Genomic DNA, 21,668 nt, shown 5'->3' with positions numbered 1-21,668 from the left:
CAAAAGAATCCCTAGCTCAGTTTTTCATCTTCTGTAAAAGATAAGGAGCTGCTGCTGCTGCCGTGGGGTAGGGAAGTCACTGCTGTCTCTCCCTCATGCTGCCCTCCCGACCTTTGCGACTCTGCAGTAGGAACAATCAATAGTTCGTGCTGAGAACAAATCTAGCAGCACCCACAACGCGCTGCTCCCTGGTGCCCGTCTAACAAAGATATCATTTGTGACCTTGGTAGTGAGCTGTACCAGTGACAGAGGGCCCTGGATCCTCTGTGCAGAGGGAGCTGTTTAAGCAATGGGTGCCAAGGTGTTTTCTCTATGCGTCATCTTGGGTATCATTCAAAACCAACCAGCTTAAACCAGCTAACGATACAACTGGAAGCCCAGAGCAGAGAACAGCATCGTGAATGTTAAAACCCAATGTTCCTTCCACCTGGCTCCTGGTGGAAGGGCATGGGGTTGGGCAGCTCCGCTTGGGCCTAGGAGCTGTCCATTTGCCCTTGAAGCTGTAAGGTACTCACAAAAAAAGCTAGAAAGCAATGTGCAATGTAGCTGGGAGTCTTGCTAACAGTGGCTGTTCAGAAGCTCCGGGCTCCCCAAGGCAAACACTTTGTGGTATTGATCAGTGACCTTCATGACATTTTTCTAAATCTAAAACTTGTTTCATGCTTTATAGATTGATTTAGAACTAACCCCACACATGTGGATACTTTTCAAATAAAATGATCATCGTAAGGCATTTAGCAAAGAACGTTTAAGCGCTTAGGATAGGTCACCATAATCACACTAGTCATTATAACCAAAGGGTTCTAGTAGGCTGGACCATGGGAAAGAAACATGGCACTGACAGGTCTTTCCTTTTTACCTTTCTCCTCCTTGCTGAACCATTAGATCACATTCCCAAAGCTTACCACAAGGTCTAGTCCCCTATTCGGCCACTGACTCATCCCTGATGCTGATCATCAAGGTCCAACTATCAAGACATGAAAGTCTAGGAATCAAAACTCAGTATTTTTAACTAACCTAATTAAAACACCCAACCAGAACTCACCACCACATCCTAGCCCATTCTAACACAGAGTTCCCTTTTATTTTTCCTCTTAAAAATCAACACTCACAAAGCTATTTGCTGCTGTTTCTGCCGAATCAGACTCAGACACCTTGTCTCTTTGCCTCGTCTAATAAAAGATCTCTTTGCATTTGGTTTGTGCTTGGAAATTGGTGTTTGGGTGTGGTCTGTGCCTATTCCAGGGTCCAGATGGGGGACAATACATAGTATTCAGGTTCCTTCAATAACAAGGCTACTGTAGATTGTATGTCTAGACCCTATGCTTGGCGCTTTGCATCCCTTTCTTAATTCATCCTTATGAAGATCTTACTAATGCATCATCTACAGCAGTCTTACAGAGTGGCAGAATGCTAAAGGAGGTTACTGCAAATTTTAAGTATGCATTTTTTTCTTTTTGTTATTTGTGTTTTGAAATTCTAGCCCATTGCTTTCTTAGAACATATTACCTAGTGGCTTTGACTCATGACGTAGGTCCGTAGTTGTGAAATCAAGTTGTAGACTGGCTGCATATTTTCACAAGGTGACGGCAGGCTGATGTCAACAACAGTCATAATGAAAGGCACCTACATTTCATCCAGCTCTCTTTCAGTTGAACACTGGAGCTGGATAGGAACGCATCTCTTTGTAGATCAGGGAACTCTTCCACACAGCCGGTAAGTGGGGAAATCAAAGACAAATTGATCACACTCCAAATTGCTGGTTGCCTGGCTTCTCTTCAGAGCTAAGTGTGGCAGGGTGCAAGCTCGCCAAAGGGTATGGAGGTGTGGGTAGGGGGAGAGGACATGGGGATGCCTTTCAGAAGCAACTCTAACTGGCCTTTAGGCTACTAGAGTCTTCCTTTCTGAGAGGCCACCAATGTCTTGTGTTTATAATGCAGCTAAGAGTCACTATAAGCAGTGACAAAGCCTTGAGGTAGGTAAGCCTAGTCAGAGGCCAATACTTGAAGATGGTTTATAGACAGGCCCATTTGCCTAGTGCCTGCTTCTTCTGAAAATTGTCTCTCTCTTCTGGAGACTCCCATAGCAGGTGTAGCATATGACCAGCAATGATTATCCAGGGTTAGACCCCCATGCAAGGCTGGGCCAGCCACTGTTGCTTCACTGAGAATGTGGGCATGGAAATTCCAGCCACGGTAGGAACCGCAGGTGTCCTGGGAAGAGAAAGATGTCTACCTTCAGCAGGAAGGGGGTGGTGTATCTTCTTAAAAGTATAGAGATCCAAGACTATGGTCTTCCAGGTACAGTGCCATGGGTTTCTGATATTCCTAGGTCCTTGTCCTGGTGCTCAGTGTGATTATGCATGAAAAAAAATCACAGAGCAAAGCTTTATTTTTACTTAAATGTATTCAGTAGGCATTTGTTATGGGAAAGGGATCCTGACTTGATGTGTTTGTGGCCCAGGTCCAGGTAGGACTGAAAAGGTGAGGCACGCAAGTAGTGATGCTGGTCATGGGAAAGAGTCAGAGAAACTAACTAGTCCTTTTGTTTCTGGAAACGCTGAAAAACTGAAGACCCAAATGTATATGTCAGGCGTAATGTAATGAATTATGATGCAATTGTGGTGGTGGCGAGAGGGGAACTCACCTAGCTCTGTCCCCAGTAACCACAAGGGTGGAGTGGATGTTTTAAGCATCGGCAGGAGGATGGAGGATCAGGAAGCTGCATCTGATTTCTGAAGGAGTGCATGGTGGGAGCAGGGAACCATGGGAGTCAGCAGTGGAGAAGAATTTGTGAGCACACCCTATGGAAAATCCCCAGGAAGAGAGTCTGCGTGGCTCAGGGCTCCTGTGATCCTTGAGAAAGTCTGTGACTGCAAGCATAAGCTGAGCAGGACAGAGAAGGGACCGGGGCTTGGACAGAGACAACTAGCAGAAGCGCCTTGTCGGACTCACACGCGGCAAAAGGCCACTCTTGATTGTACAGCTTTTTCTCTCTGGTTGTGACTCTGTGGTGCCAGCAGAGTTTCACAGAGACAGATGCACCTCTGTCCTTTTGAAGTGTCTCTGTACAATCCTTCTCAGGATGCTCCATGGCTCAGTGCCTGTGGTCACGCTCTTCTTGGTGGCTCGGTCCTGTGCCCACACCCTTCCCTTTAGTGGTGGTTTGTCTCATTGGGGATGTGCTCTGGACCTCGATTTTTGTATAAATAGGGTCTTATGATATTAAACATGGATTGTCAGCTCGAGAGGATCTAAAAGCACCTTAGGTCTGTGGTGTACCCGTGAGGGATTGTTGGTCTCTGGATGTGCCTCTGAGGGATTATCTAGATAAGGTTAGTTGATGTGGGAAGACTCATCCTAACTGTGGGCAACAATGCTCCAGGACTAAATAAAGAAGAAGATGCGAGCACCAGCTACGGCCTCCCTCTGCTTCCTGACTGGCTGGAGCTCGAGCAGGTGCCTCAAGGCTCTGTGGCTGGAACTTCCCTTCCAAGGTAGACTACACTGGAGGACTGGAGCACAAACAAAGCATTCATCAGCTATCCTGTCACTAGATACACAGATAACTGGTAAATAGATCAGATAGGTCATGGCCATCACTCCAGCCTACCTTTTCCTAAAACCAGTGATGATTCTGTGTGACTATTACCCCCCAGAGAAGATAGGGACGTTGCAGTAACAGTATGAAGTTGAACACTATCACTGAAATAAAGCAAGATCCCAGGGAGAGAATCAGAATTCTCACTCCAGTTTACTGCATTAGCTTTGAAAGAAAAGTGAAGACCTGCGTAATGGCTCAGTGGGTGATAACAAATGGCAGGTCTTCCAGAGGACACAGGTTCAATTCCCAGCATCCACATGACAGCTTACCAGCATCTATAAGTCTATTTCCAAGGGATCTGACCCCCTCTTCTGGCCTCCATGGGTACCAGGCACACACACACGACACACAGACATACATGAAAGTAGAACATGCATATGTATAAAATAAAAATAAATCTTTACAGATAAAATAAGACAGATTACTTTGCAGAAAGTCTTTGGGAAATGGTATGCTAGGCAAAGGGGCAAAATAGTCTTTAGGTAGTAAGTATAAGATACTTATCTAAAGAATATTTAGATTTCTTCTTCCAGAGAGACTTCTCAGTCTTTAGTGTAATACTTCTGTGACCCATGAACAGAGAATCTCCTTCTGCGTGGTCCAAGCTCAACCTGGCAATTTGTGGCAGGTTGTATTTGTGAGAAATTGAAAATTTATACATCATTTCACATGCTTTATTTCTGAATAAGAGAGAGAGATTCTGAGTGTCGTGCTCCACTGAATCCTTGCACATGGTGACCTCGGTGTGTTTCCTCAAAGCATTATAAGCACTTAATGATTCGCCCGTACCTGGGGCTCAGGCAAGGCATCGTGCAAGCACAGAAAAACCTTATTAGTTTGTAGGGAAGGGGTGATAAGATTTCAAGCATTGCCCTGCCCTGGCAGGATACTCATTCTTGGGGAAGCTGCTTGCAGTTCAGATTGCAGTAGCAAAGAAGCATTTGCTCTCTGTTCCCATTAATCTTTTAAGTGGGAATGAAGCTGCCTAGAAACACGAGGATCTCCAAATGGAGGGATCACAGTGGAGATCAAATGCGGCACAGTACCTGTGGGCCTCTCAGGGAATCTTCCTCCGGGGACCGAGTCAGTGGAGCTGGGCAGACAGCTTTGTTTGTCTCTGGGAAGCAACTCATCAGAAGAGGACAAGACATGCATCCCTGACTGACGGGCTGTTAGAGGTTTAAAATGTTTGCTTTGAGTGACCTTAGGGAAAAGCACCATCCTCTCTGGCTTAATGCGAATTAAATTTTTCGATTACTCCAGAGGAAGGCAAAGCAGAGGCTCCAAGCATGCTTATTTGTGGGAAGGAAAATGAAATTAAACACTCAAGCAGAAGGAAGCCAAGTGGTTCACTGATCCCAGGGCATCAGCCCTTGCCACTCAATGGCAGGGAAAATTTGATTTGAGGGGAACAGATATTTTAACAGGAGTGCCCTGAATCCATCTCAACATGTTTTGAGTCTGAGAGAATAACGATACTAATTTGTATAACCTAGGGAGGAAATGAAGCATTTCCATATTTTTGTTTCCCCCTTGAAGGGAGAGTACTTCAGATGCATTGAGTAATCAAAGGAGAATTCAACAGGGGACTGTGTGGTCCTCTTTAGGTTGGCTTTTTGCGATTTGCCATAAGCATGAGTGTGAAGCCTTCCCTGGGATGTCCACTGAGCAACTTGAATCTGGGAAAGGAAGAAGGCCTCATGATTTTCATGAAAGTCAAATTTAACTGCTCTTTTTCTTCTGCTTGAACGAAAGCAAGAGGAAGTATGTATTTGTGTGTGTGTGTGTGTGTGTGTGTGTGTGTGTGTGAACATGTATGATGTATGTTTTTTTGGGAGAGTGAGCAGGCAGTCAATTCTATACCAGAAAGACCAACCTGCTACAAATGTATCCAAAGTGTAGAATCAAAGGTCTGGGTATCTGGATCAATGGTAGAGCACTTGCCTATAACAGAGTTATTGGATGGATGTAATCCTTAAAACTGGAAAAGAATATTATGTTGCCATGAGTTTGAAGTAACTTGGACATAGGTTTTCTTGGCTCAGAGACACTCCATTGAGTTTGTTTGGTTTAGAGAAGGCCTGGCCTTGAGACTTCTGAATATTCTCTACAGCCATTGGTTGGAGTTAAGTGTTCAAGTGTGCTGAGGGCCTCTAGAACCAAGCACACATTCTGCCATGGATCTTCTCCCCAATAGGCTGTTTGGAAACTTAACATGGCAGCAAACCATGCAAAGATGAACTATGAAGTCAAAACAGACACTCTGAATATTCCCAAGACTTCTTGTACACACAATGGATATAAACAGCACTTCACTGTGACATTTTCTATTTGTACATAGTATGCCTTCACTATGCACCACCCTCCCCATTGTGGCCTCTTGGTTACACTGCTGCATGCTCTGTTCTCCAACATGTCTACTTTCTTTCCTTTTGAGACTTTCTGTCTATGTGGGGAAACACATGGTGCTTGTTTTTCTGTGTCTGGTTTATTCCACTAATATAATGATCTCTGAGTCCACTCATTTTCCTGTCAATGACATGGCCAGATAATGCTGCATTGTGTAGCTAGTCCACATTTTCTTTTTTCGTTCATCTATCAGTGGGATGTCTCTATTTTGTTTGTTTGGAGGGTTTTCCTGACTTTTGTCAGATCTGTGGAGTGGGTTAGAACTCACCTCATAGCCCAGCAAGCCACACTGTTGGTGGAAATGAATGAAGATTAGTACAACCATGTTGGAGATTGGTATGGGGGCTCCTCAAACACTCTTGTTTTTTTTACAGTGTACTGATAACAGTAGTGACAGCATCCTTTTCTGTAGGGCGTAGGGAGGTTGTAAGGTCCATGCCAGTGTGATCTACATATCAAGTACCAGAGCTATGTGGTGAATCCCTGACTAAAACAAAAAAGGATCTGTGACTTCAGGTGTATAAGCTTCAGGTCTCAGTCACCAAGGAAGTTGTTGCAAGACTGAGAGGAATGTACAAAATCCTGAAGCCTTTATGCCATTAGCCATTGTTATGGTTCCTGATTGTCTCTGATTCACTTGAGGGTGTGTGTGTGTGTGTGTGTGTGTGTAAGCATGGCTTCCATGAAGGAAGTCCCTCCATATCAGGAAAGGGTTTGGGCTACAGTTGTTTACACTGTTTAGCTTATTCAATAACTTTCGTGAAATCCCATCTCTGAGACAAATTTTGCAATAGGAAGCAGGCTCTCCTCTCTGTAGTTCTCTGGAGTATGCTAGGAGATGAGTGTTCCCATGCAAAGGATCGCACATGCCACGTCCTGAGCATCCACAATGTGCAGGACGGCAGGCTGAGAGCTTGGGTTCTCACAACTCTATGAAGAAGCTTTCCAAGTGTCTGTGTTACCAATGTCAATGGGAAGCGCATAGACGTCACGTTTAGTTCCTTGTAGATTTATTTGCACAGCTCTCAGAGGTCACGTCTCAGTCTAGTCTCTATTGCTGTAACACAGGCTGAGTAATATATAGAAAAATGAGGTTAGCTCACAGTTTTGGGAACTTAAAGCCCAAGATGGGGTAGCCTTCTCAATTTGACTGTGGTTCGTGCCTCATGTTGGATGGCATCCCTAGGAGAGTCAGGAAGCCAAGAAATCGAAGGCTCTGTACTCTTCTTTGATAGCAGGTTGACCTCATGGACATGAACAGGGGCCCATGAAAGCCATCTTAACATCTTCTAAAGGCAGTGTTGCCATTGACGTGACTGTGCTTACTAGCTCTCAGGCTTCACCACTCCTCTGCATTGAGGACTGATCCTCCAGCACATAAACCCCTGGGAAGCAAACCATATCCAATCCAGAGCAACTAATAAAGGGCATCGTTTCCCAAAACTAACACTGAGTGTGAGATGTTTCACTACCCACCCTCCTTACGATTAAATGAGGCAACAGAGATGAAGGTCAGAGAGAAGGGAGAGAAGAAAGAACAGAAAGGAGTGGACAACAGAAGGAGCTGAAGGAGGACATGGTGGACACAGTAAATATTGTTCATGTGTGCCTGATGCTCAACTTTAACTGGATTATGGGACACAGGGAAAGCCCCGAGTAAGTAATGAATATGTGCTGTTGATGTGGATATGGCCACGCCAAGGACACCAATGTCTCAGGCCTATGGGGAAAAGTCAAACCCTCTCTCCCTGTTCTGAGTGTGGATGCTGATGGTGTGTGTAGGAAATGTCCACCAGAACTTTCTTCCCTTACAGGCTTAAGACAGCTCCCCTACAGGAGACCACTCCTACTGAGATCTGCTAAATCTGCCTCCTTGTTCACTGCATACCACACACTCTGCCTCCTCCTCTATTTGCATGCACTGACTGACTCCTAGTTCTGCTATATGCAGTAACCCCATCTCTCTGTTCAACTGTATATAATAACCATGCTGAGTTTCTAGGGCCTGAGGCTTCTCCATTAGAGAGCTCAGCCTACCCCAAACCCAAGACTTCTTGTACATGTATCTGTATGACTTCCTGTTCTTCATTCCTTTGCTACCCCAGTCAGGTCCATCCCTGGAGCTGTGCAGGGTGTGACATTAGATCCTCTGTGTTTTCTCTGACAATTGCAAGCATATTTCAAGAAAAAGCTAGGCATTTTCATGTGTAAATATATAGTCTTTTGAAGTACAAAGCTGTCAAGAAAGACAACAGAACCTTGCTTTTCTTTTGACCCCACACCCCTACACCTTTTCTTTTTTTTCTTCTTCTTTTTTTTTTTTTCGGAGCTGGGGACCGAACCCACGGCCTTGTGCTCGCTAGGCAAGCGCTCTACCACTGAACTAAATCCCTAATCCCCTCTACACCTTTTCTTAAGACAGAAGAAACTTACCCTGTATCCAAGGTTGGTTTGTAATTTACTAGGTAGCCCAGGCTGGCCTCAAACTCCTCCTTAGTCCCTTAAGCTCTGGGATTACTTGTGTGGGCCACCACAGCCAGCTTCTATCCCTTGCCTTTTAAAGAAGTGTGATAGGTGGGGAGACTTATCCAATGTCACCCAAGGCATGAGTGATATAGCTCGGTTGGAATCTGGGGAATCCTGGGATTCTACAGTCCTAAAAAGAAGAAAAGAATGACAGGTAGATGAGCAAAAATTACAAATATTAAGATATTTTAAATAATTGAACAGAAACTTTAGTACAAATAAAGAGAGGGAGAGAGGGGAGCAACTAGCAAGTCCTATAATCTTCAAAGAGAGTCAGGAACTAATTCAGTGTTAGCAAGAAACCTTTTTGGGGGGTAATGCCCCTTAAATTATAATTCCAGATCTTCAACAAAAGAGACATCCTCTCTCCACTACTGGTGGAGTAAGGTAAAAAAAATCATTCTCTAGTCAGAAGTAGAGAGATAGAAGCTTTGTGGTAAATATTATAACAGCGTGCCCTGAAGACGAGCCATCTCCATCAATTATGGAAAAGGACATTATGAGCAGGAATGCTAGCAGCCCTGGTATTCCAGAGTGCATCTGACTAGTGTGCGCAAGCTGTGCCTAGAAAAAAAGACAGTGGGATGAAAACTCCCTCAAATAATTTGAAAGGAGAAAGGCCTTGCAGTATTTTGTCTGGAAATAGACAACTGAGGGATACAGAAAGCCATCTGGATCAGGTGACAGACTCCTAGTTCTGGTTTCTTCTGGCTGAAAAATCTGTTGATAAAAACAATAGAAATAGACAAGCTTTAGTTTCTTTGGAAAAAGCTTAGCTTTTCTGGGGGCAGTTTCTACTTAACACAGAGGTTCCTTTTCTTAAAGCCAAAGTGGCCCATTGGTAGGGTGACTATGCCTGGATATTGTACCGAGGATGCCTGAATGGAACGATTAACTTGTTTGGACAACTACACTTGTGTGCCCACACAGGAGCACACAGTTATATAGCAGTCTGTCCTTTCAGCCACACCCCAGGCCATCCTGTTTCTTCTTTGTACATCTAAGTATGCCTCCAAATTGCTCCTTCCGAGGAACACTCAATATTCTATTTTAAATCTAAGCATACTAATTTTATTCCTTGGCTGAAGAGTCTTCCTAGGTTTCAAGTCTCTAAAAAGACTACATTGGCAGGACCTGGTGTGGCCTTGTAGCCAAGGGCTCTACTGCTCTTCTGTTCCTACCCCTTCCTTTCTAACGCTTAGGCCCACAGCCTCATTCTCCCACAAGTGATAAAGCTTTCTTCTCCTTCCTTCATACACGTTTCTCTCTTTGGACTCCCTTCAGCCCTTCAGCCCACCCAAGAACTCATATGGAATTCAGCAGAGCTTAATTTAGATGTCTACACTGAACACCGCCCCCTCCCCCTCTTCCCTCCCTCCCTCCCTCCCTCCCTCCCTCTCTCCCTCCCTCCCGCCCTCCCTCCTTCCCTCACTCCCTCCTCCCATCCATCTTCCTCTCCTTCTTTCTCTCTTTTGCATTTTAGGCAACCGTTGAACCGAACATGCCTAATGCAAAGGGCTGGGGAAATGACTTGATGTGAACACATAGGACTTCAGTTCAGACACCAGCACACACATCCCAGCACAGCCATGTGCTCCTGGAACCCCAGCACTAAGGAAAGACATGCATACAGGAAGGTCATTGAGGCTTGATGGTCACCAGAGGAAAACTGCCAGTTCATTGAGAGACCTTGTCTCAAAAGTACACAGTGGAGAATGGTGGAATATATCTGGCACTGACCTTTGCCCTCAACATGCATGTGTGCAGGCCTTCACATACACGGTACACACACACACACACACACACACACACACACACACACACACACACACACACACAGAGAAACACACACACCTCACACTACATACATACCACACACATACCATATAGCCCACCCCCACTCAGAAAGAGAGAGAGGGTGGGGGGAGAGAGAGACTTTGGGAAGTTTGGAAAATTCATGCTTACCCTTATATTTGTGAGGCCCAGAATGAGGACATAAATGGAAGCTTACAAACCATGTGCTTATACAATGGACGATTATAAATCAGGATAGCTCTATCTTTCTACAAGCCTGAGGTATTGAATGGTTGGTTTCTTAGGTAGCATCTCTCCTGGGCTGATGATGTCTGTCTTCTTACTGTCTTCTGTGTGCCTTTTATAGGGTCTACCCCAATGACCTCACTTAACCCAGTGACCTCTTTAAATTAGCCAAATCTAACCACAGTCATATTCTGGGTTATTGGGCTTTAGGACATCAAAACATCGCTGATATATACTATATTATTTATTCAGTGCATAGCTGTGACAAAATATCTAACAGAATCAAATTCACAGGGAAGGGCTTCTTATGGTCCATGGTTTCAGATATGGATCCATCGAGCAGAGAAAAGGATGGTGGGACAGCCCATGCCTAGCAGTGGGAGGATGTGGCTAAGGCAGCTTATACCACAGTAGGTCAGGAATCCAGGGGCTGGATATCTTTCACAGGCCTGTCTCCTACTGACCCATTTTTCCAGATAGTCCCCACCTCCTGAAGTTTCCAAAACCTCCCACAATAGTACCACGGGTTGTGAACAAAGAATTCAAAGTATTCACCTGTCAGGGAATATTTTACATTCAAACCCTAAACAGCAGGATAGAGTTAGCTTGTAACCAATTTTAAGTCTCTTTTTATTTCTCTCTCTCCTTCCCTCCATCCTTCTCTGTGTCTGTCTGTCTCTGTGTCTGACTCAGTCTCTTGTCTCTGTCTGTCTCTGTCTCTTTCTCTGTCTCTCTGTCTCTCTGTCTCTCTGTGTCTCTGTCTCTGTCTCTCTCTCTCTCTCTCTCTCTCTCTCTCTCACACACACACACACACACACACACACACACACACACACACACACACACACACAGCAGGATTTTACTATGTAGCCTGTCTGACCTATAGATCACTCTGTAGGCCAGTATGACCCTTGACTCACAGATATCCACCTGCAGTCTGTTTCCTGAATGCAGGGATTTAAGGTATAAATCACAGGGGTCCAACAGTTAGTGTATCTTTCTTTTCAGTGGACATCAAAATTTATCTGTATTACTTCAACTCCAGTGTAAACATTTAAAGCCTGAATAGACAGCTGCCCAATGAGGGCAGCTCTAGGAAACACAGGGATGACATTTGAATTTCCCTAAACACCTTCCTGAAGAGACAGGTTAGGCCATCTCTATGACCACATCCTGTGGGGAGCTGCTGGGCTCCCAGTGGGCCCAGATGTCTCTCCTAAATTTTCAGCAGGTAGCTCTTCTGTACCACAATGTTCCACAAGAAGTTGAGGAAAAAAAAATCCCCTGCTGCCTGTGAGCAGGAGAGATAGGAGAGACAGAGAGGTGGCTACTTGGTGATTCTGAGTGTCAATGTGTCAGAGGTTTTCTTGGGGGTAGGGTGGGGTCTTGGATAAGGGCAGCCCTGTGAGCAAAATATGTATTTGTCCTGTACCTGTCTGTATTTGCTCCTCCAAGGCCGCCACATAAACAGCAAAGCAAGTCTTATCTTCAGCAGATTTCTTTGCTACTAGGGGAATCCATGTACGTTTTAGCTGATTAACGTTAGTTCTTCTCATCAAGTTCCCCTCCTGCTTTCCATGTCTTCTTTCTGTGTGTGACAGGCTGTGCTTCATTAGAGTTGCTTGCATGAGCACAGGTGGGAGGTTATTTACTGAAGCATGGGATTGAACTTCATTACATACATACATGAAATAAAAAAAAGGGAAATTAAACTATCCGATCTATGGATCACCTGAGAGTGTTCAGAGCATTGGCATTTTGGCCTCTGAGAATATAGGGGTGCACTCAGGGAACGTTTGCTTCTTAAGGACATAAAGGGGAAAATGGGTAAATCCTGTCAGGTATTTAATGACAGACCCTTCTGAGAGATGCACCATTGGGTACTCTTGTCGGTGTGAATATCAGAGGATGTGCTAAAACTGACAGCTGCAGTGACTCTGGCAATAAAATCTGGCACCACCTTCATGTACCCGACTACCACACACCTTTGCTGCCACTCAAAGGTGACTGGGGTGTGTTTCAGCATCTCTCGACCTTGTGAAAGCTTGAACCTCCACAAGGGGCAAGAAGCCTGTCAGCCATAGATGTTTCCTGGGCTTATGAAGATAATTAATTACGGTCCAACACAGAACTAAGTCTAATTCATTTTGCCTCCATATCCTCTATGCAGCTATCCAATCAAAACAAATTTACAGCCTGTAAGAGTCAGCATTTCTAAGTTAATGTTAATATTCATTTAACTCAAAATGTTTTACTGTCACAAAATAGTGATAAATGTATATAGTGTTCCTTTTAATATTATACTTCAAATTAAAGTTTGATAAGTACACGGATTCTACCAAAACATCAATCAACTATATTTTATAGCTTATCCCACCAGCAGCATCTACTCTAGCTGCACAGAGGGGACCTTGGAGTGCATGTTACCCGTGTGAATGTGGATCGCACCGCTCTGAGCAGGCATTGCGGGTTTCAGCATTCTGAGGCCGCTCAGTGCCTCATGATGATGGCACAGGCTCCCTCCACTCCCTTGTCTTGGTGTAGCTCACAAGCCCTGGGCAGCACTCATGGTCAAGCATCCCTCAACCCTGTGCAGTTAGGGCAAGCATCCCTCAACCCTGTGCAGTTAGGGCAAGCATCCCTCAACCCTGTGCAGTTAGGGCAAGTACCCCTCAACCCTGTGCAGTTAGGGCAAGCATCCCTCAACCCTGTGCAGTTAGGGCAAGCACCCCTCAACCCTGTGCAGTTAGGGCAAGCACCCCTCAACCCTGTGCAGTTAGGGCAAGCACCCCTCAACCCTGTGCAGTTAGGGCAAGCACCCCTCAACCTTGTGCAGTTAGGGCAAGCACCCCTCAACCCTGTGCAGTTAGGGCAAGCATCCCTCAACCCTGTGCAGTTAGGGCAAGCATCCCTCAACCCTGGCACTTGGCGTGTTTACCCTCTTGGCTCTACTCTTGTTGTTGGATGATGTGCCTCACTCAAAGCTTCGTCCTGCTCCAAGTTCACCCAGGGATGCATAGGGGCATGGATAGGGTGCAGGGGGGAGATCTGGGGATGTGATTCATTCGTCCTCCAAGCCTGTGCTTTGCAAAAGACAAGCTGACCTCTGTTCCATTATTAGGAATTAGTGGGCACTAATTTATAGTCATTTTGCTTCCCATTAAATGTTGAATGGAGGCAATAAAAGGCTTGGGTAAAGGCCATTCAAAAGCTCCTAGACTGGAAATATCTGTGGCCAAAAGACTCCAGAATTCCAAATCCTACTGGGTGCCTGGTGCTGCTCCTTTGTCTGGTGTCAGATGCTCCTAAATATTTGTGTTGGGTTTTGAAACAAACAAGGAAGACATTTGCTAAAAGATCTGGAAAGCTGATGGCTTCAGAAAGCTGCCAACTCAGTGTGAACACCCCAAGCACTGCTGGGGCTCCTTTCCTAGGGCACAGTGTGTCCTCAGAAAAGGCTGTGCAGCTGTTGTCAGCAAGAGGTACAGTGCCAGAGCAAGCCCCCGAGTCCTCCTCTAGTATCTCACCTGGCTCCCAGAGTCCTTGGGCCTTGGGAGCAAGGTCAAGAGTGTATGAATGAGGAAGAATGCGTTGCAGGAAAATGGTATTCAGTGAGCCTCCAGGCAATGACCCCAGCTGGCAACACCTCAGGTACAACTCAACAGATAGGCTGAGGGCTTGGGAAAGGCCACTCACACGTCCCCTTTCAGTCACGGTTTCTCTCTTCACTTGTTTCCCACGGTTGTGGAGATAATGGTCACGCAAGGGTCTTGTCTTGCTTCTCTTGAATTAAAAGATGCAATCAGTGAGGAGGGAGTCAGTAAATCAGCCGAAGAGGGCAAAGATGTGGAGAAGGTGTCCAGGTGAGACGGAGGACTGACGGGGCTCAGAGGTTATTAAAAGCAGTTTGCAGAGGTAAAGAAAGGATGGTCTGTTAGGGCGAATTAGTCAGTCTAGAGACTCAGGGCAGAAGAAACCCAAGGGATTTCCTTAACGATAAATGTGAGAAATCATGTCACATTTTGCATCTCAATCACTTTGTGTAAGATTCATCAATATTAGTGTCCAATATTGATATCCTTAAAGGGATTCAGTGAGACTTTGCAAGGGGAAGCATTTTGTAAACTCTAGACACTATCGCATGCATTCCATTAGACTTTATGGTCATTTACCAGTCCAGATGCTGGTCAGAGATGACTCTGTCTCTGAAAGGAACATGCTCTTCCATTGCCTCACAGCTCACAGAGACCGGGTCCACTGTTAGCTTAGTTGGGATGTAGCCATGAAAAGGGAGCTTTGATTAAGACATGCGCATCTTTATGCTCTGAAAAATCTTGCTATGCCTCTCTCCTTACCCTACGGTTTGTACCTGGTAGATACAGGAGATTTTCATGAGCAGTCCCAGAAGGAGGTCCAATCTACCTCTCCTCCACTGGTTTACCCCATCCAGAGGGAAACTGGTTTCCCAAGAAGTCAGTCCACCTACAGGACAGAGGTCATAGGGTGACATGTGCTTTGTATTGTGTGGATTTGCAAGGATAACCTGATGTGGCAGTGCCACGTGGAGGGCCAGTGAATGGTAAAGCACCGAAGGCCAATGCCACAGTTGCATGACTACAGTCATCCACAGAATTTGTATTCTTGTTGGAAACCAACAGAATCTCAAAGAAGAAGGGCTGAATTCAAGTCTTGTCAATTCATATGGCCATGGGTAATCTTAACCTTTCAGCACCTCAGATATTTGCATCCAAAAAAGGTCAAAAACTTGGAAACCAATCATAACACCATTGCACAGGAGTCAGGGAGGACAAAATATGTGACAGTGTACTCGTCACACTGTAACATGCTGAGCCAATGCCCTTGTTTAAATGAGGTACATGCCAGCCGTATTTTCTCACCCTGTAGTTCATCCTCTGCTTCTCGGAGTAAGCGGGATGCTTTTCTGCAGAGGTCTGTCACAGGTGTCCCCTCCAACTTCTCTCCAACCTCAACACCATCTTTTTACATCTCACAGTAGCTGTGAAGAGGTGAGAAGGATGGCTTCCGAGGTGGGGCTCAAGGTCCATGCTGCACATCTAACGAAGCCAGTCTCTGGCAGTCATCGGCTGTGAAGACCTGCCCAGTACACTTTCCAGCTTTTTTTATGATGAGGAAGGTGTCACTGGGTGTCTTCAGACATTCACTTGAGAAGTGAGTTAGTTTGGAGCGTTTTGTTTGGGATCACTCCTCAGGATTTCAGCGGCTGTATTCCTTAGGCCAGCTGGCTGTCGATTTTCCTCAGCATGGCAGCAGCAGATCATCTTTTGAGCTCAACTATGGCAGCTTAGAAATTCCTCAATCCTGGAAAAAAGACATTTGTTTTCTTTAAAGGGATAGCTTCTTTAAGGTCAGCACCATGTTCAGATCCATTTAGAGAGGCAGCTCCCATCAGGTCGTCACAGAGTTAGGCTCCCCCTGCCTCCATCCCTGTGGGAGCTGTATTGGATTTGGGCCTGGTTGCTTTGTCACTGTGTGGCACAAGAAGTTTACATTCACAGAATGTTGTCAGCCTGAACAAGTCCCTTCTGGGTCTCCAACAAGGTTTGACCCTTGCTGAGCCCTGCCCTTGCGTGTGGAAGCCTTTTGTCCCCAACTGGGAACAGTCTGGCCAGGTACTTCTCACCTGAGTCAGAATTAGCCTGGCCTTCCTGGTTATTTCCCTAATTTATTCAGGCCACATAGTCGGTCCTTTGTTACCGAAGTCTCAGCCAGGGTTCCCCACTGTGCTTGACAGATACCTGCTAAGTGGTGTTCTTTGGATATATAGTTTGGTCAATAAAGAAACCATAAGCTCTCTTCCTCTTCTGGCTTGACGCGAATAACCTGTGTGTGTGTGCTTCTTTCATCCCGCAGGCTTTCGCCCGATTCACGGTACCGTGTTGGTGCTGGCGCCGACACATCCCTACCCCAATTTCTTTCTTAGGACCAGAAGTGGTTCCTGTACGAGTTACCGAAGTCATCCGTGCACTTGATTTGACTGTCAGCTCGTAGGTGCACCTGGCCCAACATATGAAGGGAGATGGAATAGCATTTGGTGTGATGTGTAGCTATCTGGAGAAAATCTGTTCTTATACAGTCATGATTTGTTTGGTTTTTTTTTGTTTTTAATTTCACCTGAGGGAAGCTGACATCTTTCAGTACTCATGGTGCCCTGCAAAAATGTTGTTTTCCCTTTTTGGGGCCAGTGACAACTGCCAAAAATATTTTCAAATGAGAAACATGGTTGACAGTTTTATTTTGCTATCCTCTGTGAGATGCAGAGACAGTTTATTTAATACTAAATTTTTATGTCATTGATTATAAAATCATGCACCTTGAAGCCTTAGTTTGATCATGCTAACGAGATAAGGGCAGATCTTTGTGTGAGGGGTGAGCATTATAGAGAAAACCAAAGTTCTAAAGTCTGAAGACTGAGGCTTGAATTCTTGCTTTTCCACCAATTAGTTTGATGACCTGTGTGAGACATTTAACCTTTGTTCATGTTATTATTCTGCTTGTGAAGCAGGAGAAAAAGGCTAATAAGGACTCTAAATGCTTCAAGTAATCCAGTGAGTATGATTGTAGGTGACACCATGTAAGAAGTTATCATTCCAGAGATGTTATCCTTAGAGCCACTGAGCTGGGAGGTACATTTGAATTTCCTGGATTTGATGCTATAATTTCACAGATTGGGGAAAATTTTTTACTGTGTGTAAACTATCTAGTTTGTGATATTTTGTTTTATCTGTCAAGCAAGCAAATGAAGATAATATTTAGCACACAAGACCATAGACCATCTCAGAAATTCATAGAATTTAGACATCCAAAGAGATACCATGCTGGGGCTTAACAAAGAATGGCCAACTCACTTCCAGTGACTGAATATCATTCTAGCACCTTGACGTCTTTTATGCCAAATGGACTTGGTCAACACCAGGATATGTAGAGCCCTACCTGCTGTACCAGACACAAAACCTCACAGATGTCATCTACTGTTGTACTCAGGAGTCACACACTTGTTAATCCTGTATTAATGTCTCTATGTCCTGTATACTTGTACCTATGTATGTATCTTGTAGAAATCTACCCTGAAGAAAGATTATGTTCCTGAGTTCATTAAAGAGAGAGTCCTACTGCTGCCAGTAGGACTATACTCACCAGGAAGCAAGTCTGGCTGCCCAGAAAATGGGTTCAGAGAGAACTGGGTTCCAGAATAAATTTTATAAGCTGAGAGGTACACGTGACCTTGGATGGATTTGTCAGGAGCAGGACATCACAATCCTTGTGATTAAGGAATATTCCTGGGTGCATATGTCTGTGCATTGTGCAAGAGACCAAGACCTGGTCTACATAGTTACAAGGCTCTAGTATCCACAAATGTCGACAGACTGGGAACCACCTCTCTTTGATTGTTGCTTTTGTATCAGGAAAGAATAGGTTCATTCTGTAATGAGGTTATAGTAAAAGCTGTTGTAGCCGTGGCCTCACGACTGCTTCCTACATGTTCATCCACTCACCCCTCATTCATGTATTTGTCCATCCAATACATGGCTACCAACTACATGGTGTCTAGTGTGTTTCTGCAAGATAATTGGTGACCAGGCATGACATAAAAAGGACTTTCCCTTTGCGTTCTCAGAGTTCACAATTTACTGTAAACACAGGGAGGAAAATTATTCTTGCAATGGAGATACCACCTCTAACAAATGCTAACAGTAGCTAGGCCCAGAGGGAGAGGCCAGGAAGGTTGGATTGGAAGGAAAGACAGAAGAAAAACAGGAAGAGGCAAGAGGTATCCAGACAGCAGCATGCCCCATGATGATTTGAAAGAATGCCTCATTTGCCATGCAGGAGAGAGGGTGAGATGAGATCAGAAAGGAAGTGAAGAGCCCTACTAGGTCCTGATTAGAGCTTCAGACTTCCCGTGCATGAAAAAACAAGGAGACAGGTTTTATGGAAAGGTGTGATACGTAGGACTCACGTTGGCTCTGTGGTTCTGCAGGGAAGTGTGGAACCTGGAGTTGTGCATGCTGGGAATATGGTCCACCTTTGAGTGGCATCCTCCACCCAGGATTTATATCTTTTTTTTTTTCGTTTTCTTTTTTTCGGAGCTGGGGACCGAACCCAGGGCCTTGCGTTTGCCAGGCAAGCGCTCTACCGCTGAGCTAAATCCCCAACCCCTCAGGATTTATATCTTAAAACTCCCCGTGACTGCTGGTTGAAGTGAGATTGGAGGTGGGCTGATCCTTGGCCTATAGGGATTCTGGGTAAACTACAGTGATTCTCTGAGAGAAAAGCCCTGGCTTTGGAGTAGGATACCAGCCTTAAGACAGTGTCTTGGGAGACACTGATGAGGTAGCCTTGAAGATTTGCTTATGAAGTTGCAGAGAGAGGAGCAAAGGAGTCCAGTAAGGAGTCTTGCAGGGGAAACTGAAGCGAAGGCAGATCATAGGGTTTGAGAAGTAAGAATTGTAAGGTAGTAGCAGGGAGTGGCAAGGAGCCTCCGTGTAAATGTTCTGTTTCTGCAACTGTGCATACTGCACTAAGCCTCATTTATTCAAAGTGGTTTCAACTTTAAGTAAGTTTTGTTTTAGACATAAACTGCCCTGGGCTGTTTTACTTCTTGGTCAGTTCTGTTTGGTTTTCTGGTCTCTGTGTGAGAGTGTGGGTAGGCACAGTTGGTCTTCACTTCTGTTGCCTTGGAACATGGTTCTCACTATCACAGGCAGCCGCTTCCCACTCCCTATTCTCCCTCTCTGCTCATTAACTTTCACCAACAACCCAGTAAGTTCACTTAGCCTGAGGTTGCCTAAAACCTTTGGATTCTTTCTTTTCAGTTTATTGGCCACTGTCACCTGGGGCAATGGGTTAAGTTTGATCCTGGCCGAACATTCTCACCTGCATGGGAGGTGTGTCTGGAACTCGGAGGGTTTGGAGCCTGCTGTAGGCTTTAAGTGTTTGGATGCAGAATCATGAGTCATGCCACCCCAGACCTCTGAAGTCCTTAAGTGCCCTCTAATGACAGTGCATTCTTCTACCGAGTGAAAAGTATTAGAGAAGTAAAAGAGTGCATGGCTTTGGGGACTTCATACGAAGAAGAGATTTTTATTCCACCAACCTCACTCTTGGTCATTAGCTCATCCACTTGTCTGTTTACCAAATGAATACACACATGTTTATTGAGTCTTTACTATGTGCCGAAGATGAGCAGTGGAAAACTCAATGAGGAGAAGAAGCTCGCTGATGTGGTTGTACTTCTAAAGTGTTTGCTGGACAAGGAGATGGGCTGAGGAGGATGGGGAGGTCTGGCCTGGGATGATGCAGATGTGGGGGATCCATAACTTGGATTCTCTTGCCACGATGTTCCCTGATGGTTTTTTTTGAGGGCTTTTGAATGAAAATTTTCAACGTGTCTTATACTATATGGCTATATAAGACACTTGCACTTTCTTAAATAACAAAATAAGACAGACGTGAGGGTGGATGCCTGTAGTCCCAGCATTCAGGAGGCAGAGGTAAGAGGATTAGGAGGTTGAGGTCACTCAGCTTCACCATGAACTTGAGGTCAGCCTGCGGTTCATGTGACCCTGTCTGTTTTGAAATTAATACATCATAAACAAAATGTATAAAATAAAAATGAAAACTTATGTTTCAAAATGTCTATTAGCCTAAGGATAAAAGTGTTACCCCAGTTAAATGCATCAGGCTCATCCTGAAATTGTGAGTTCCTTAATATATATATCTGACAGTGTTCACAAGAGCAAGGGAGATGATAGATAGAAAGATAGATAGATAGATAGATAGATAGATAGATAGATGATAGAGACAGAGAGAGACAAAGAGAGACAGAGAGAGATAAAAACAGACACCAGGGAGAAGGTCTGACAACATCTAGAGTGTTCATAAGAACAAGAGAGACAAGAAAGAGAGAGGGAAAGGGAGACTCGTGTGTGTGTGTGTGTGTGTGTGTGTGTGCACGTGCGTGCAAGCTGGGAGATGGGTTTGAATCCTGAATACTCATGTTAAAAGCTGAGAATATGCGTATAATCCCAGCACCAGAGAGCTGGAAACAGGAGGAGTGTTGGGATTTACTGTCTTGCCAGTGTAGCCGTATTGGTTCAAGTTCAGTGATCAATATATTCTGTATCAAAAATAAATTAAATAGGTAATAGGGAGCTAAATAAAAGCAGGCCTTGAAAGAAAAATCGAGAATTTTGAAAAGGCAGGAAAACCAGTTGAAACGATGAGGATGTCATATGGAAACTTAACATAAAATATCTTCTTTAGAGCATGGCAAATTATCTTAAATTCCAAGAACAGAGTTGAAAGTATGTGGGGAAGGAAGGAGCAAGGGGAGAAACTTAACTGAGTCATAACAAGAGCCTGAATCAAACAGAGCCACTGGTGCTGTAGGCAGAGACAAACATTTCCTCAGATAGAGCCATGGACAGTTGTGTGCCCTAGCTGTGCCCCTGAGTGGGACCTACATGGAGTGGGAGGGCAGTTACAGAGCATCATGCCAAAATCATCTTCACTGACTCCTAATTCTCATTAGGTCTTGATATGGGCGTAGACTTCTTCATGTCCAAATACTTCATGTACCATGCAAACACTAAGCCAGGTTGGGGCTTTGCTGACATTGTTGTTGTGGTCCTTTCACTGTGCTCTCAAGGAAAGGTGACAGCCTGGAGAGGTGAAGCCATTCCCCAATGTCACCAGCTAATTATTGGCAGATGTAGAACTCAAATGCAGCCCTTCTGTTCCTAGTCACGCATTCCCAGCTGACCCAGGCAGAGAGGTTTCACCCACCCCTGGGTTTCTCATTCACCTTCTGCTCTGCATCTTTCTGCATGGGTAGAGGGAAGAGGGGGTGGGGCTCTTTTCAGGGCGCTGGAAGTTTTGTGTCCCAGCCAAGGTCAGTTCAGCATTCTTATTAACATAAGGTGTATAATAGGTGCCTAAAAATCAGAGGACATGAATATTTTAATGTGGCCATACTGTGTTGCCGTTCCTTTCAGACCAGCACTTCAGTTTTTATTTACTTTTATGTGTTGTTGGCTCGGGGCCATGAG

Source organism: Rattus norvegicus, chromosome 3 (assembly GCF_036323735.1).
Source record: "Rattus norvegicus strain BN/NHsdMcwi chromosome 3, GRCr8, whole genome shotgun sequence".
Lineage (NCBI taxonomy): Eukaryota > Metazoa > Chordata > Mammalia > Rodentia > Muridae > Rattus > Rattus norvegicus.
The sequence above is the reverse complement of the archived record's forward strand: the minus strand, read 5'-3'. Positions refer to the sequence as shown.